Consider the following 17178-nt stretch of genomic DNA (forward strand, 5'->3'; position numbering starts at 1 on the left):
CCGAGAGGCTATCGATTGGTTTGTCGCTATACAAAAAGCGGTTGCGGAACCTCCCGACTGGCTCTCAAGCGTAGAGCCTTTATTGTCTTTGCGGGAGTTTTAACGTGACGAAGCCAGCCTGACGCTGGCTGAGTATGACTTCTAGTATGTACATTGCCTTGTGCTATTCCTTTTGTGACTTGTCTGTTCTTTTCGTGAAGTGTTGTTTTCCAAAGCCAGGAAATAAAGAAAAAAAATCTCTGCCTCTCCCGTAACCGAGAGTAGAGTAAGCATGAAATGTTTACGGGCCTGATGTCATCTCGGTGGACACCAGAACCGCACCGTACAGGAAGGGAGGAACGCCACCACCCGTTCAGCGCGATGCCTTGCCATTTGAACGCAAGGTTTTTTGAGGAAAGGAAATGGCGCAGTAATTCTCTGCCATCTCGGTGGACACCCGAACCACACCGTAATGGAAGGGAGGAACGCCACCACCCGTTCGGCGCGATGCCTTGCCCTTTGAACGCAGCGCTTGTCCCCCGGGCCCCTGTGCGCCTGCGCGGCTTTGCTTCGATGCGCGAAGCCCCTAAGAGATCACGTATGACAACGAAGTGTATCGTGGCATTTATGTGCTTTTTTCACGCGTTATTAGAAATCGGAAATTATAATTCCGTGCATTATCAAACGCACAGCGACTGATATCTTGATAAACATTGAGAAGGCACTGGCAGCAGTTATTTTTTGTGACTCCTTTGGAGACCAACCGGCGCTTGCATGCCGGTCGCGTAGGAGGGCTTAGAGAGTCTCGTTAAATCTCGTTGTCTCGTACGGTGCCCGGATGTTCTCGTTTCAGAGCCCGGATGATGGGTCTCGGCGTGACGTCACCACACTGCCGACAACGGGAGCTAAAAGCATTTCATGCTTAAAAATAAAACAGACTTTATACTATGCTATGCTATGCTATGCTATGCTATGCTATGCTATGCTATACTATGAGGGGCACCTCAGCACTAGTAAGTCTGCTCTCAACGTTGTATCACTGGCTCGCATTGTATCACTGGGCTCGTTGTATCACTGGGCTCGTTGTATCACTGGGCTCATTTGGCAGTCAATTGGTGGTTGCATCGGTAGCTGGTGGACGCTTCGGTGTGTGTTCCGGCCGCCGGCTTGCGTCGGTGGCCGGTGTGTGACCTTTCGACGTACTGTTTTGTTAAGGTGTCCTTCGGCTGGCGGGCGCCTCATTATGATGAGCCAGCCACCTACAAAGGCTCTGGCCTTTGATGTTGTCGTCCCTGAGGGGGCTAGTCCGGAGGATGTCGTCGATGCGACAGCCTCCGTTGTTGGATTGGAGGAAGTGTACTGCGTCCAGCACTTCGGTGGACGCAACTACCAAGTCACTGTGAAAAGTGAAGCCGCCATGGCTAAACTCGTTGAGGCTTCCTGCCTCACCATCGGCAAGGAACGCGTCGCCATCGTTCCCCTGAGCCCGCAGGTGACCCAGGTGACTGTTCTTTTTCTGCCCGCACGTGTACCCAGTGACGCCCTTGCCAAGGCTCTCTCCCCTTTTGGCAAGGTGCTGCACATTAGTCGCGGCGTCATGGGATCGCGTCCCACTGTCACCATCGGGACCCGCTACGTGCGGATTGAAATGAAACCAGAATCACCCGTACCCAACTACATCAAGGTCGTGGGCAACCGCGTGACGTGCGACTACAAGGGCATGCAGCGCGTTTGCCTGCGTTGCGGGTGCACTGCGCACTTCAGGGCACAGTGCACGGCTCCTTTCTGTGCCCGCTGTGGGATCTTTGGGCACCAAGGCCAGGGTTGCGTGCTGCCATGTCGTCGTTGTGGTGATCCGCACGCTACTGTGGCGTGCGCTATCAAGCCCTCGTACTCGGAGGCTGCGGCCCGCCCTGCGCCCCCGCAGGCCGCTCAGGGAGCGGTTGAAGCCATCAAGGAGACCGGCGGATCCAACACCGCCGCCGTTACGGGTGCTTCCACTGCGTCTCAGCGTCGCTGCGTGGAAGAGCCGGAGTCTGCTGTTGGTGCGTCCAGTGCTGCACCAAGCGAGCAGACAGTAAAGGTTCCTGCTGCGTCAGCCTCAGTCTCTCCGAGCGTCCCTGATGACACAGGGGCCAAGCCTACTGTGTCCCTGGAAAAATCTGAGCCCGCGGCCAGCGTTGCTGTTTTGAGCAGGGACGCCGACATAGCTGAGGTCGACGGTGACGACAGCAGCTTGACGTCCTCGGCCTCTTCAGTCAACCTCGTCATTGACGAGACTGTCATCACGCCTGAGGAGGACCCGACGCCGCCATCGCAGTCTTCGTCATCGCTTGTACGAGAGCCAAGATCATCTCCAGACGCTGACCCTGTGCAGTCGCCGTCCTCTTCTACATCGAGGACCAGCGCTAGCACTTCTAGCGAACAGTCGTCGGATATTGAGATGGTCGCTTTAAGTTCGAGCTTAAACCGTCCACATGCGTCGACTACGGACTCGGACAATTCTGCCGGTCGGCCAAGGAGGCCTCGTGCCTCCTCTGGTCCGACCCTCCGCAAAAAGTGAGGTGGTTTAGCGCCGTTCGCGGCGCGCTTTGTATTATCTAAGCATCACGACTGTTCAGGTTTCATTTTTCATTTCCAAAATGACTCACCTTCAAATTATTACTCTTAACGTGCAGGGGTTCCGCAGTGTTTTGAAGCAGGCAACGGTGGTCGCATTCGCTCGTTCCTCGGGTTGCGATATCGTCTGCCTGCAAGAAACCAATTTTTTTCGTCTCAGTGACGTGTTGAAATTCAAGCGTAGGTTTGGCGTCGATGCCTTCTTTTCGTACGCCAGCACGCGTTCTAGCGGCGTTGCCGTTCTTGTTTTGAACCGCTCACTGTTGCGCGATCATCATGTTACCTACGATGCGCTTGGACGCGTGTTGGCGTTCGACTGCACGTTTAACGCACTTCACCTGAGAATTCTTTGTATTTATGCGCCTGCGCATTCCAATTTGGTAAACGCATTCTTTAAAGATTTAGATGCGTATTTTCTTGGAGGGCGTAATGTTGTGATGTTGGGCGATTACAACTGCGTGCTCGATACGGTCGCCGATGTGCAAGGCCCTGGTAGGGGTAGGCCAGGCTGGAATGCGCGTGAGTTGCGCCGCTTAGTGAACCATTTCATGCTCACGGACGCGTATGAGCTCCTCTATGGCAACGTCTTTGTGTGGACTTGGCGTCGCGGGTTGTCGTCCAGTAGGCTAGACAGGGCGTACGTTCCGGCGAGCCTTTCGCGGTCAGTGTGTGTAGCTAATGTACTGACGCTGCCATCCTCGCCGGTGCACATATCAGACCACCGCCCTTTTCTTCTATCACTCACGGTTCCGGCGCCTGCATTATCACCCCATAGACCATGGCAGTTGGTTGTACGCATACTTCACGACGCCAGCACTAAAGAGGGGCTCACACGGGTCTTGCGTTTTTCGGTTGTTGGGGCGGTGCCTGGTGACTGGGACCGTCTGAAGGAGCAGTGGCGTCACCATTGCGCCGTATCTGGTCGAGCCCTTAGGGCTCGCGTGTCAGATGAGGTGCGTGTGGTGACGGCGAAGCTACGTATTGCTCAACGCACCCCGTCGCCTTCGTCGCTTATGTTCGCATGGAAAGAGGAGCTTTCGGAGCGCCTACAGCGTCTTTTACGTGCCTCCTCTTTGACAGCGGCTGCATGGCGTTGTCGACGCAGTCCAACTGCTCATCCTGAGGTGCTTCAGTTGGCCCGCCAAGAGCTGTTGTACACTCAAGGTGCCCCTGCGTTTACATCTTCCGCCGGGGCTACGTCCCTACCAGGTGGCAGGAATTTCAGTGCGTTTTTAGCCATTTCAGGGGTATTGCTCAGTCGGTCATTCTAGTTGATCGCAATGTCGTTTCCGCAGCCCCATTTTTAGCACTCTTGCCGCAGGTTTCAACTGAACTCCATGACGGCCTTATGGCTGTGCCAACAACAGATGAAATCAAGGAGGCGTTGGACTCCATGAAACGAGGCTCAGCGCCTGGTCCAGACGGCCTTCCTGTGGAGTTCTATTTAGAATTTTGGGATATTGTGGGCCCTATTTTCTCGGAAGTATTAAAAATATGCTTTACTGAGCACGTATTTCCTGAATCATTCAAAAGAGGCCGCATTGTCCTTATTCCTAAAGAGTCTCCTATGTCGACATGTCCGGCAGATTGGCGCCCTATCACCCTGCTAAATTCAGATTACAAAGTATGAGCAAAATTACTCGTTCGTCGTCTACGAGCTCTCCTCCCGTCACTTTTTTCCTGCCACCAGGTTTGCTCCATCCCAGGCCGTGAAATACACAGTTTATCTTCTGTAACGCGAGACATCCTAGCGTATACTTTACGACGGCGCGCACAGGGTCTTCTTGTTTCCCTTGATCAGGAAAAGGCGTTCGACTTCTTAGAGCACGAGTACATTTACGGGATGCTGGATGCTTTCGGCTTCCCACCTTCTTTCGTGCTTCTCATTAAAGAGATGTACAGAGATATTTCAAGCACTCTGTTCCTCGATGGCCGGGAAAGTACCGCATTTGATGTTCGGCGCGGCGTCCGTCAAGGCTGTCCGCTCTCCCCCCTTTTGTTTGTCTTAGCATTAGAGCCTTTCCTCTTGGCAGTCAATCGCCACTCCTTTATTAGAGGTCTGGCTTTGCCAGGCAGCGAAGCGGTACGCGTCACTGCTTATGCAGACGACATCACTCTGTACTTAGCTGATGAACGCAGCCTGCTTGAAACTTTAAATGTTTTCCGTGAGTACGCCTCCTTGTCTGGGGCTGCTCTTAATTACTCGAAGAGTTGTTACTTTTTTGTGGGGTCTACCCAGACTCGTATTACATCTTCAATACCTTTGCAGTGGTGCGCGCAGATGCGCATTTTAGGTTTGACCTACGACTGTGCTGGAATATGGAATGGTGTGTGGTCTTTGGTCGTCGAAGACATTACAGCTCGTGTGCGAAGGGCGCAGACATTCGATTTGCCTCTGCTTGAGAGGCGCTACCTGGTTCAGTCCGTCATGCCCGGTGCCTTCTGGTACCTGTGCTACACTGTTAAACCACCCCTCCGTGTCATAAGGCGAGTGCAGACTACAGTTTTTTCGTTCTTTTGGTCAGGCGGATCCGAGCTTGTGGCCCGTGCTGTTCTTGGACAACCACGGGAGAGAGGAGGGTTTGCCTTTCCAAATTTGTCCGTCACGTCCTCACTGTTAGCGTTGAAGAGTATTTTGCGTATCCTGCTAGGAAACGCGTCTCCGGCGCGAATCCTGGCTCGGTACTTTTTGGGCCCTTCTTTACGCCTTTTGGATCCGGCGGCCCCTGTTAATCATGGACCCCAGTCAGAGCAACCCACCGCTTTCTACGCTTCATCAGTGGCCTTTTACAGGCATGTAAGAGCAGTAGCACCTGCTGTGAACATCGTTGCAGACCGTGTGGTGGACATTATGGGCACGCTATTGTTACCTGTTGTGCCGGCGTCTCGCCGCTCGCCTATGCGCCGCGTTCAGTGGGCGCGTTTAGCGTCGACACCTCTCCCAGATCATCTACGTGACTTTGTATGGAAACTTGGCTGGGCAGTGCTCCCTACTTGTGATCGGTTAGAGCGGTGGGGTGTGTTACGCTCCAGTACCTGTCCGAATTGCCCGCTCCCGGAATCTAATCGCCACGCTACAGTCACCTGTGTTGTAGCGCGTGTCTTTTGGCGCGCGGTTCATGCGGGATTTCGTGGGCAGGGCATTTCGTGCTTCGTCTCCCGCGGCCGCTTCCCCAGCGGCCGTTTTGCTCGCCTGTTAATAGTTGCAGGTCTTTTTAGTTTATGGCGCAGTCGATGCGCCGCGGTCGCTAGTGGCTTTCGACGCCGCGCTGTGTGGCCAATTCTCGGCCGTCTCCGACGGGAGCTGATCAGCTTTTTGTCCGAGGAACTCTTTTTCTTGGGTGAGGAAGAGTTTCTCCGACAATGGTCATGCCCATTTATTTCTGTTAATAACGATCGTCTTGTCTTGGTTTTTAGGCGAAACTGGCGCTAAGGTAACCTTTTCAATGTTTCAATGTCTAATGATCGACTTTTCGCTCTTCTGTCAATCAGTATATATGCATTCCTATTTTACATTGCCCATTCCTGTTAGTTACTTAGAAATGTTCATGGTACCTCTTTAATTGGCTCGCCTTACATGCTTAATGTGATGTGTTCTTGTAAATGTGAATGCATCTTGTAACCTTGGCATGTGTACATATGTAAATAAATTTTTTCTAAACGGATGACTGGAATTCAGTGCCCGGATGAGCGGATTTCAGTGCCCGGATGACTGGATTTCAGTGCCCGGATGACTGGATTTCAGTGCCCGGATGAGTGGATTTCAGTGCCCGGATGATGGCTCTCGGTCTCGGCGTGACGTCACCACACTGCCGACAACGGGGGCTAAAAGCATTTCATGCTTAAAAAGCTGGCATGGCGGAGTTTTTAGCGTGCTCGTCTTTCACTCCGGAGACCCTGGTTCTATTCCCCAACTTGACCAATTTCGTGCACAGTGTTATTTTTTACATATGTGGTCTGACTAGAAATGAGGCTAATTGCTTAACCGATACCATTCGAATGACATCGATGCAATGCGCGCCAATGCTGCTAACGCAGGCTTCGAAGCCCAGAAGTGGTGGACCTCCTAGCGGCGCCACCTGTACTGCTCGGCGCCGCTGTCGAGCGGCGCGCGAACGTCGCTGCCATCTGGCGGAGCGCGGCTGAAGCAACGCTGTTTAAGGTCAACCGTGGCCACCGCCACCGCCAGCGCCTACACGACAGCTCGAAACCTTGCGCAGTATTGCTTACGCAATGAAAAGGGAACCTTCTGCTATGCTTTGCTTGGTTTAGATGAATGTTGGCTTTCTGCATTAGTATGACACAAGCACCGAATTTCGCCACCGTTGTCTCATAGCTTGACGAGAACTTCGGTATGATCGCGCGGCTGCCCCCCCCCCCCCCCTCCCCGTTTGATCAGGTTCCATTTTCATTTTACACTCGCGGTAATATAGAAGTTACTGCGTTCGCCGCTATGGATGAGGGTGACGCTCTGAAGACTGTAAAACTAAGGTATCACGCAATATAAATATCACCGAAAATAATAGACTGGACAGCCGCAGCCCTAGCTCATTTTGAAGAGCACCGTACGAGAAATTCGAAGGCTGTGGGTTCGCGTTCCACCTGCGGCATGGGGGTGGTTTTTCTTTTTACTTTCTTATAAATTATTTTTCAGCCATACGGTGATTTCACTATTAATTTCCCTTTGATCAACGCCACAAGTAAAAAAGAAGAAAAATAGAAACATTTCCCTATGCTTTCCTAGGTCTCCATGGCTGTTGGCTTCCTCCATTTGTACAACTTTGTGTACACAAGCGGCAAACTTTTATTTCCTCAAACCAATAGAAAAAACAGTTCCCTCCTAATTTATCAAAGCTGATATGTGAAGGAAAGCTACGGCTCGCGATATAAATTCCAGATTTCATTCATCTGATAGATGACTCCTTTTTTGTGTAGTCGCGACCAGTTTCCTTGACACTTTCCAATATTATAATCGCCTTCAAAACTAGTATAGCCGTATTTAAGTGCTTTTGCCGCGTTCCCCTGAAGAAAAGCAAATACAAAAGAAATTTTTCTCATGCCCGTTCTTTTCCCCATTAAAAGGCGAATTTTAAATATTTCCTACTCCAACGATGATATATTGAGCCTGTTGATACCTAACCGCAAACAATTTTGGAAAAAGAATAATCCTAAGCATTCGTCTAACACAACACAAATTTGTGAAGGCAGGGTGCTCTCACCAACACATATGGCAGCTGTAAGGAGTTTAGTAGGTCGGCTCTGTATCCGGACACAAAACTTCATTGCTCTATTTCGCATGCGACTGGCAGACCTTAGTTATTAATGATACTATTGGCACCTGTAAAGTACTGCATCTGCTATTAATCGTCTGGCCCTCTACTCCGCGCCAATTCCTTGTGCTGCTTGTGGAAATACATTAAAAACACGGAATCAGTCAATGTATTCCTTTACCCACCTTTTCTCACAAATTATTCACGAGTTTTATGGGCCCGATGATTAGAAATTGCAAGTCATTTCCATTTTTAATCCACTAATCTGTTGAGCTTTTATTACATGCTAATTTCGCTCAGAACCACACCTCGTTAGTTCATACAAGATAACATTCCGTCAATAATTATGAAGTACCCAACACAACAAATATACTTTTTTGCTCTACCAGCACGGTTTCTGCAGCAGTCGGTTTTGTGAAACACAACTATTTGCTTGAATATCTCACCTCTTCATTTAGCAATTCATCCTTAATTGCGAATTATTGACATGTTCATCGACTTTTCAGAACCATTCGACCAACTATCGCGTAAACGTTTAGCACTTAAACTTAACGCCCTTAGTACCAATACCAACGTTATCTAGTGAATTACACATTTTTTGAACCGGTCTTGATCTATCCATTTCCATACACTGCGTTTATTCCTCTCTGCCACACGCAAAATCTGTGGCGCCGCAAGGCACAGTGATCCGAACGATACTTTTGTTTATACATATTGCCACGACCTGAGAAGCCGTGCAGGTAGGCGTCGGGTCGGGGGGAATCCAAGATTGACAGCCTTTTTTTTTTTAATTAGAGAGCCAGGTACCAGGTCACAGAGCCAGCGCGCCTCGAGGGCCAACCACCGCTTCGTCGTCGTTTTCGACACAGCGCGGAGGCCGCGCGGCGCGTTAGGGCCATGGCATTATCCCCCCCCCCCCCCCCTGCGAGAGCAAACATCCTCGCGATGTGGAATGGGATATGTACAGGGAGAGATGAAGGAACAAAGAAGAAAAATAAGATTGAGGTGAACTATACAACCCGGGCTATTCGAGATGCGGGGAGAGTCAAGTTCGCGCGCGTGGTAAGAGGATAAAGGTACGAAACACAGCTTGAACAGAACACTCAGTCAGCGAAAAGTACGGCGTAAAGAGCACTACATGGAAGATTTCAGGCCGTTTCTTTCATTCTCCTCTTTCATTCTCGTTTAACAAGCATCCCTCCTGCCCTGCTGCAGCCATTGTAAACGGAACTGGGGGCCATTCAAGCTGCCTTCTTTGCAGCTTTTTCCCTTGTTTTCCAGCACAACCTTGAGCTTACTTGTTTATGGAAATAAATCAAATCAAATCAACAAACACAGAACAACCGCCATTCATGATAAAAACGAGCGCACGAAAATCGTAGGCGACAATCGTAGCTTTTCCATTTGAGCCTCGAAAAAGGGCGTCCATCATCTAGCGTTGCAACTGACGTGTAGCGTACAAGAAAGCTCGGATCTGCTACGAACCGTATCTGAAGGTAGTCAACACCAGGAAGCTGTTCGTAGATGATGCACCGAGCTGGTAGGCGTTATAAGCTTGGACTGTGAGCGGTAAGGACCTTGGTCGCTTGAATTTATCCCTGAAGAACGGACGCCCCCCAAAGAGAAGCAGTTTTAGTTTCGTACCGTCTGCATAGGTCCTTTTGTCACCAACTGGAGATGGCACTGCTGCCTAGAATGGTGGATCGGCAGCACCACCTTGGCTGGGGCTGGGGTTATCTCTGAACGCTGGGGTTCAGAGATGTCCGTCCGTCCGTCCGTCCGTCCGTCCTTCCTTCCTTCCTTCCTTCCTTCCTTCCTTCCTTCCTTCCTTCCTTCCTTCCTTCCTTCCTTCCTTCCTTCCTTCCTTCCTTCCTTCCTTCCTTCCTTCCTTCCTTCCTTCCTTCCTTCCTTCCTTCCTTCCTTCCTTCATTTTCTTGCGGAAAGAGTGGGTGAGGGAACCAACAGCGGTTAATGACATACTAGTCGAAATCTTGAGGAAAAAGTGGGGTTGGGATGGCACTTAATACGAAGGCGAGATAACCGTTAGTTTTTAAGCGTAACGGAAAGGATTCCAAGAAAAGAAAAGCGTATCAGGGGGAGGCAGAAAGTTAGGCGGGCGGATGTGATTTAGAAGTTTGTGGGGATACGGGGGCCAGAGCTGGCAAAAAACCGGGTTGATTGGAAGGATATGGGAAAGTCCTTTGCGTTCCAGTGGGTTTAGTCAGGCTCATGATGATGATGAAGGGTACAAATGCAACCACCCCGTTTCAAAGGGGACACTCCTATCCAGCCATACTGCTGAAGCTCTTTTTCGACAGTGACAGCACAAGATGATGTTGATTTCGACTACTTCCCGGCGAAGTAGCAAGGTCGCCACTAGGAGAGCACGTGAATGGAAACAGACTGCTATATTCGGCACATGGCTCACTGTTTACAATTACTCAAAATGGCAAGCTGCATGCTCGTTCACGTCCCGGAACACTGCACAGCGTTTTGGCATGGTAGCTGCACGAGAACTCTAGGCCACATTTGACAGAGGTTCATACATAGCACGGCCCAGCCGCACTTTAGCCGCCAGCCTTCCACTCGACGCGGACTTAATCTATTAACTTCTAGTAGAGCTGACTTGAAGCGAGTTCTCGGTGCCAGTGTTCTGGTTATATGCCTAACTGTACGGCACGCTGCCGGGTGCCTGCGGAGTGCGGAGCAGAGCTTTTTCAACAAAGCGGGCTGGTTTGTTATAATAAGCTTTATGAAAATCCCAACAAACTAAGAACAGTTCTAGCTTAAGTAAACTTTATTTGCAGATGGTCTTTCTTTTGCTCTCCCTAAACGTTTGTAATGACAGCATGAACAACGCAAAAGTGACGGTGCCAGTCCGTTCTCGCAGATCCACGCGCGGGGTACAGCGAAGTCGGTCGGAATGCAATACAAGGGAAAGGCTTCTGCCGAATTTCACCACGCTCTGAAATAGCGTTGGTGTAGCGAAGAGCACCGTGAACGACGAAAAGGCAGGACGCTTAGCACAAGCACACGGTTATAAAGAGAGGACCACAGATAGCACATGCTCAACGCTCCGCGCACATTCCGCTTTTATACACATGCTCAACCCTCCGCGCACATTTCCCTTTTATAGCGCAAGGTTCCACGAACCACTGAGAGCAATAAAGTTTTTGGTCCTACTCATCCGCTTTAAAATGCTTCGAACGGGCATATGTTTCTTCACGCTCATAAGCTATAGGAGAACGCGTACGCTGGAATAAACTTCGGTCGCCGTGATTAGTTGTGGTTTTCAATAACAGTCAAGTGAGGAAACTGAAGCCGAAAGCATCTGTGCACCGTGTACACTACTGGCTTAGTGTGTGGAACTTGAAGTAATTCTCCAGACTCTTGCAATACCGTCTTTGCGGCACTCATGACAGCTATTTCCGCAATAATTTTGTCAGTAAAAGTGTAAAGCAAGCCCGCATAGAAACACGAATGATAGCCGAAAAGCACTTAAGTCCTACGGACTTCGAAAAGTAAAATCCACGGACTGAACAGGGCTGTCCTGCGCGCCATTTTAGTAAGCGTGAGTGTTATATAATGCATTTTGTTTCGTTTCCCACAGACATGTCGCAGTCTTGTTTCTGTGCTTCCTTTCGAAGAACTTCCGGACAGGCAGTCTCGGGTAATGAAGGCAGCTTCCCTGAACGCATGCCATGTGGTGGAGAACGCAACAGGATACCGGCGAGGGAGAATAGAGCAAACAGGGGAACGATTTCACGCACGCTTGCACAGCTACGTAGATAACTGCGGCTGGAGCAGCATTGTAGATACTTCCGTGACACACCACACAATGGCTGCGTGTCAGCATGCTGTATAGTGTGACACAACCGTCCCGTAGTCACGAATAGGGGTCGCTCGCGTACGCTGCATGCGCCAAGCAACGAAGGGATGCATGTTTGGTCGCATTGCCTATTGTTTAGAGACGAAAACCGTGAGAAAGGGCCTTTGTAGCGCGTCTTTATGCATTGTCGAATGCGAAACCGCGGAAGTAAAGGTGAAAGCGGCACTACCGGTACTGTTAGACAACCAAAACAAACCAGGCTTCGGGCTTTCGTGCACACATATCTTTATATATCCGAACATGGGGTGCAATGTGTGAGAACGACTTACAAAGAGTGCGGCCACGAAAGTCAAGCGGTGGAATTTGTGATCGCAAGTGAAAAACACGGGACACGCAACGCCTGGTGCACTGCCAACCGAGAGTTGAAGACAGTGAAGAAAAACTCCTACATGCTGCTGAAAAATTACACAGATGGTGTAGTGTCGGTGTCATAAAGCAAAGAAGTTTGTTTTACTTAGTAATACTATTTACTTGTGCTTCGATGGAGGCGAAATTCTAGAGGCCCGTGTACTGTGCAATGTTAGTGCACGTTAAAGAACCCCAGATGGTCGAAATCTCTGGAGCCCTTCACTACGGTGTCCCTCATAGCCAGAGTCGCTTTGCGACCTAAAACCCCAATAAACAAATAAACCAACTATTTACTTGTGCAGAATTATTCTAGCAATATTAATCAGCTATGAAAAAAGCCTTCGCGCACAAACTCTCAACTCCATTGCGCCGTGACAGGAGAGATTGAAGTGAGGGGTAGAACAAATTAATTACCGAATCTAGATGCGCTACAGCATCCAATACATGCGAACGAAAGCAAGTAAATTGTTCAGTATCTGAAAATATACGCTTACTAAGAACGTTTTTTTTTTCTACCTGTTATTGAGCGATGTTCGCAAAGCTGCCTAGGTGCAGGAAGCGCAACGAGACGATGAAAACGAGCCATAAATCGGTCATCTGGGTCACAAACTGAATTTTTGCGTGGCCTGGGAGGTCCAGTAAACGCACGTTGACAAGGCATAGTCGTTGACACAAATAGTTTCGAGAACGCAGCACAAAGCAACTAGTAAATACCACATATATAGCATGCCATTCTTCGTAGCCAGCTATTCTCTGATATTCTAATGCATTAAAACAAAGTAGCCCACAAAGGAGATGTTAGCAGTATTCTGCACATTAAATTATTTTTTTGTTTGTCTCGTTCTATGTACCTTGGCATGTCGTATACATAAGCCTAGGACAGGCGCTATTAATTGGCTGTGGTTTTCTGCATTGTTCTCAAGAAACCCCTCGGTGAAGAAAACTGGCAGACAAAGGCTGGATTGTTGCGGCGTTGTACACAGATGATCGTACCAACTACGCGGGTGGTCTGTGAAAACGAAAGTCTACTTGCATACTTTATTCATTACGAAAAGTGGGGTGACAGTGTACAGTAAGTTCGAAACTAATCTTCCGCAAAACAAAATCCTGGAAGCGATTTCCATTCATAAGGTTTGTTTTGTTAAGAAAAATCGCAAATTTTCGGAAAATTTTCAAATAATTAACATTCCCAAGGCTCTCACTTTTGTTAAAACCAAAATCGAAGATTTTCTGTACATAAACAAAGATTTAAACCCGCTAGTGGCACATTTAAGGGGAGAGGAGGTCCCAGAGTGAGAACTTTTCTAGGGGAAAACACCCCCCCCCCTCCTCGCCATTCCGTCCAACCACCTCATCTAACAGTCACCCATAAATCCGCAGCCGAAAGTAGCCATCCCTTTATACGCATCGGAGGCGGCTCGATAAGGGAAGTCTTTTGCTGGGAGCGTGAAAATGTCGACAAGTGTTGTGTACAAATTATTTCTACCTTTAGACCATAAACAACGGATTATTGAAATGCTTAGCTTTATAGAGCACACTGTCAAGCTTCTTGCGGATTTAAACAGGAATGCTGGCCACAAGTTTCTGCAGTGGTATGTTGCTGCTGCACTACTCCACGCTTGCGACCTCATTTTTCGCTAACATTGTTCCTGGGCGTAAACAACCTGAAGCATGCTATTTTGCCTAAAAGCCTGAAAAAATACGCAAATAGTGGAAATTTAACAGGTTACATGTCATTTTCACTTACATATCAATGATATTTGTGCTCAAGCCAGGTTGGCGGAAGAACGGGTGAATCTGACGCAATTTTCTGAATGGTAACTTTCTCTGCAGCTGAAATAACAATAGATTATCGCGGCAGGTGGGCCTTCTAAAGCTTTAGTGCGCGTTTTTTTTTTCCTCAAGCGTCGGCATGCCTTCTTGGTCGATTCCGGAGGATATTGGCACAATGATAATAAAATGCATATAACGAAAAGCTACTCTTCCTTTAGCTAATTTTGTTTTGGCTCTTCAAAAGCTAACCACCTTTGCTTGTTCATAGTTTTGGAAAGTGAAATGACATCTAACCACCAAAAAGCGTACTAGGTAATATGGTGCTGGAACTGGCGCCTACATAAAAGCCAGCAATATGCCCTTGACAAATCGCAATTGCTAAATAAGAGCGCAAGAACTTTACATGACGCACGTCACAAAAAAATGCCTCCATCTTACTCAGTGCTTCTTCCCAGAACACGACCATCATTGAAAATCTTGTTACCTCCAGTAAAGCCCCGCAAAATTTTAACAGCGCGGCTTGCTCAGGCTGCTCTGTAATATATTAGTGCAGGGTGCGCTGAAATTTACCATACACAAAATTATTCACATGGACAAGGAGGAATGAAGATTTATTTGCCTTCTAAAAAGCTATCCACTACAAAGCATAAAGAGGGCCATTTATGATCCATCTTCACGCAAACGAATGCAAAGCCAAATATCCTACAGGGGCACGAGCAGCTAAAGGTCGGGGCTAAATGGGCGCTGAGTGCAGAAACTAAAAGTCTCGCATAAATGGAGCGTATTACTGCCATTCGCGGGAGTGTACCTCTTGGAAGTAAGCTCAGAGGAATATTCGGTATAATTCAGCACCGGGGTAATATGGTTACATAGCCGCCATGGTAGCTAAGAGGTTATGGCGCTGTGCTGCTGACCCGACACACGCGGGTTTGATCCCGGCCGCGGCGGTCAAATTTCGATGGAGGCGAAATTCCAGAGGCCCATGTACTCTGCGTTGTTAGCGCACGTTAAAGAACCCCAGGTGGTCGAAATTTCCATACCCCTTCAATGTGGCATCCCTGATAGCCTGTGTCACTTTGTGACGTTAAACCCCCATAAACAACAAACCGATAGGATTACAATTCTAAGCTATCCATTTCTTCTGCGGAATGAAGGGTTCTTGTCTTATATTAGCAACAGTGGTGGTGCATTTTCGAAGGTGCAGAACTGAAGAACGTCAGCGTTTTTTCACACTTCCGCGCAAGTAGGCAAAGCTAGTCACATCGAGATGAACTGAAAGCCACGGATTCTGTGTTTATCAAGGCGTATACAAATGCTGTCTCTAAAGCACTACGTTCTTGATTTTAGACAGTGAACTTAAGGGGACTTAAGATCATTTATTTTCTTTAGTGTTTGTTTTCATCGAAGGCTCGTACTGAAAAAATCTAACCCAGATATTTGCCCATCGGAAGATTGATTACCTTACTTCGCGCGCAAAAATATACATGTAATAGGTCGAAGCTTTCATCGCGATGCTGATATTTCAAGTAAACGTTTTCATGGGCTCAAGTTCATGCTCGAAATATGTAATTACATTTTGTGCTTAGTATTTTCTACGTCTGAATGAAGTTTTCTTAAAGACGGCATTTATGAAAAAAGGCATTGGCTGTAAACTGAAATTCTGCCGATAAACAACTACAGCCAACGTGTAGATGCCTCAAATCAAATTTAAGGATTCGAAGCTGGTGCTTACGCTGAAAAAAAAACACATCACAATTTGTTCAACTGCTTAATAGAGGCCGTTTCAGTTCCTGACAGTGTTGAAGCCTTTGCAGAAAAGAAATGGTGAAGACACTTAAGCTTCGTTTTAACGGTATGACCGGGTAGCGTTAGTGGGTTAATGCCCATATATGCGGGATTGGTCATTCTCGGCTATCATAGAGTGCTGACTGACCTCAATTTGACTCCTGTAGCAGACGTGCAACGTTTCAGCGATGCGCCACTGCCCCGGGGATAGCAGGTGCTATCATCGGTGACGCTTTTGCAACCCAGGTTGCTCTTCTCGAGCAAACCCTCACGACCAATTATTAATTTTAATTCCACCTGCCACGCTGGTCAGTTTGCTCACAATGCGGTGGCCAGGTTTGGATGACGCCACCAGGTAACATGACCTAGAGGCCCACCTTGTTTCTATGGTGATTTTTCACTCACAACCTCGACGACAACGCCGGATTTCGTGCAGAACGGCACCAAAACTATATCGCTTTATATGTCAGAGGAGGCGAAAGTATAAAAAAGGTATTTTTCAACGAAGCGTTGTTTTCGTCGAGCGCTCACGCTTTGTCATTTTTTGCGAACATGTTTTGTGTGCGTGTGTCTGTGTCTGTTTGTGTTAAAGCCAACAGTTGCCGGAGAAGTTCGTTGACATCCTGTTACCCTCCTTTTCAGGGGGCAAACAAGCGCTTTTATGGAATCCTAGCGTCTGAGTTAGTGTCATTCTAACGACGACCCACCTGGTGGTAAAAGTTTATTGTTCAGCATAAAGTACCCTTTGTGTGAGTTCAGCGTGCGAGCGTTCCAAGTGCGTAGGCGACGCTTTGCCGCACTATTATGCGCACTTCTGAAGGACCCAGCGCACAAAACACAACGGACAAGAAAAAGGTGGTACACGACGGACAGGAGCGCTGACCACCTTTTTCTTGTCCGTTGTGTTTTGTGCGCTGGGTCCTGTATGTATTACCAACTAGCCCAACAACAAGTGTTGCTCAAATATATTATGCGCAGCTTTTCTTTGTGGCGAACAAACACGTTTCCACCCTGCAGGCAAGTTAGAGAATGAGACATATACTCAACAACACATGGCAGAAGCTGCTACACTTGAAGCTTCCATTGAAAGTACGAGCTTAGATTACTCGCGCACCGGCATGACTATTTAAATGGAGCATTTATAGCACTAAGGGAAGCAGGAATCTGTCGGGCTGACAGGACCGTAGTCTACTCAGCAGGAGGAGGTATCAGTGGGCCGGATTCGGGCAGGGGCGGCTCTGACCCCATCTGTCCGTCATCGGTGGCGTGATAAAGATCTGCCTGCAACTGACAGGTGCCCTCACTGTGGCGCTGCAGCGGACATTTCTGATGTGCGGCACCTGTTGTGGACTTGCCCAGCGACGGCCCCTGTTAGAAAACGGCTCCTCGGGGAGGTGGGCCTGAGGTGAAACCGTGAAGGTGACTGTTTGAAGTGGACTATGAACAATCAGTTCACCGGCATCCTATGCGGCTATCTTGTCGAAACTGGTCTCCACCCCTTTTTAAGTTTCTATA

Source organism: Amblyomma mixtum, chromosome 8 (genome assembly GCF_055824585.1).
Source record: "Amblyomma mixtum isolate Tamu chromosome 8, ASM5582458v1, whole genome shotgun sequence".
Classification (NCBI taxonomy): domain Eukaryota; kingdom Metazoa; phylum Arthropoda; class Arachnida; order Ixodida; family Ixodidae; genus Amblyomma; species Amblyomma mixtum.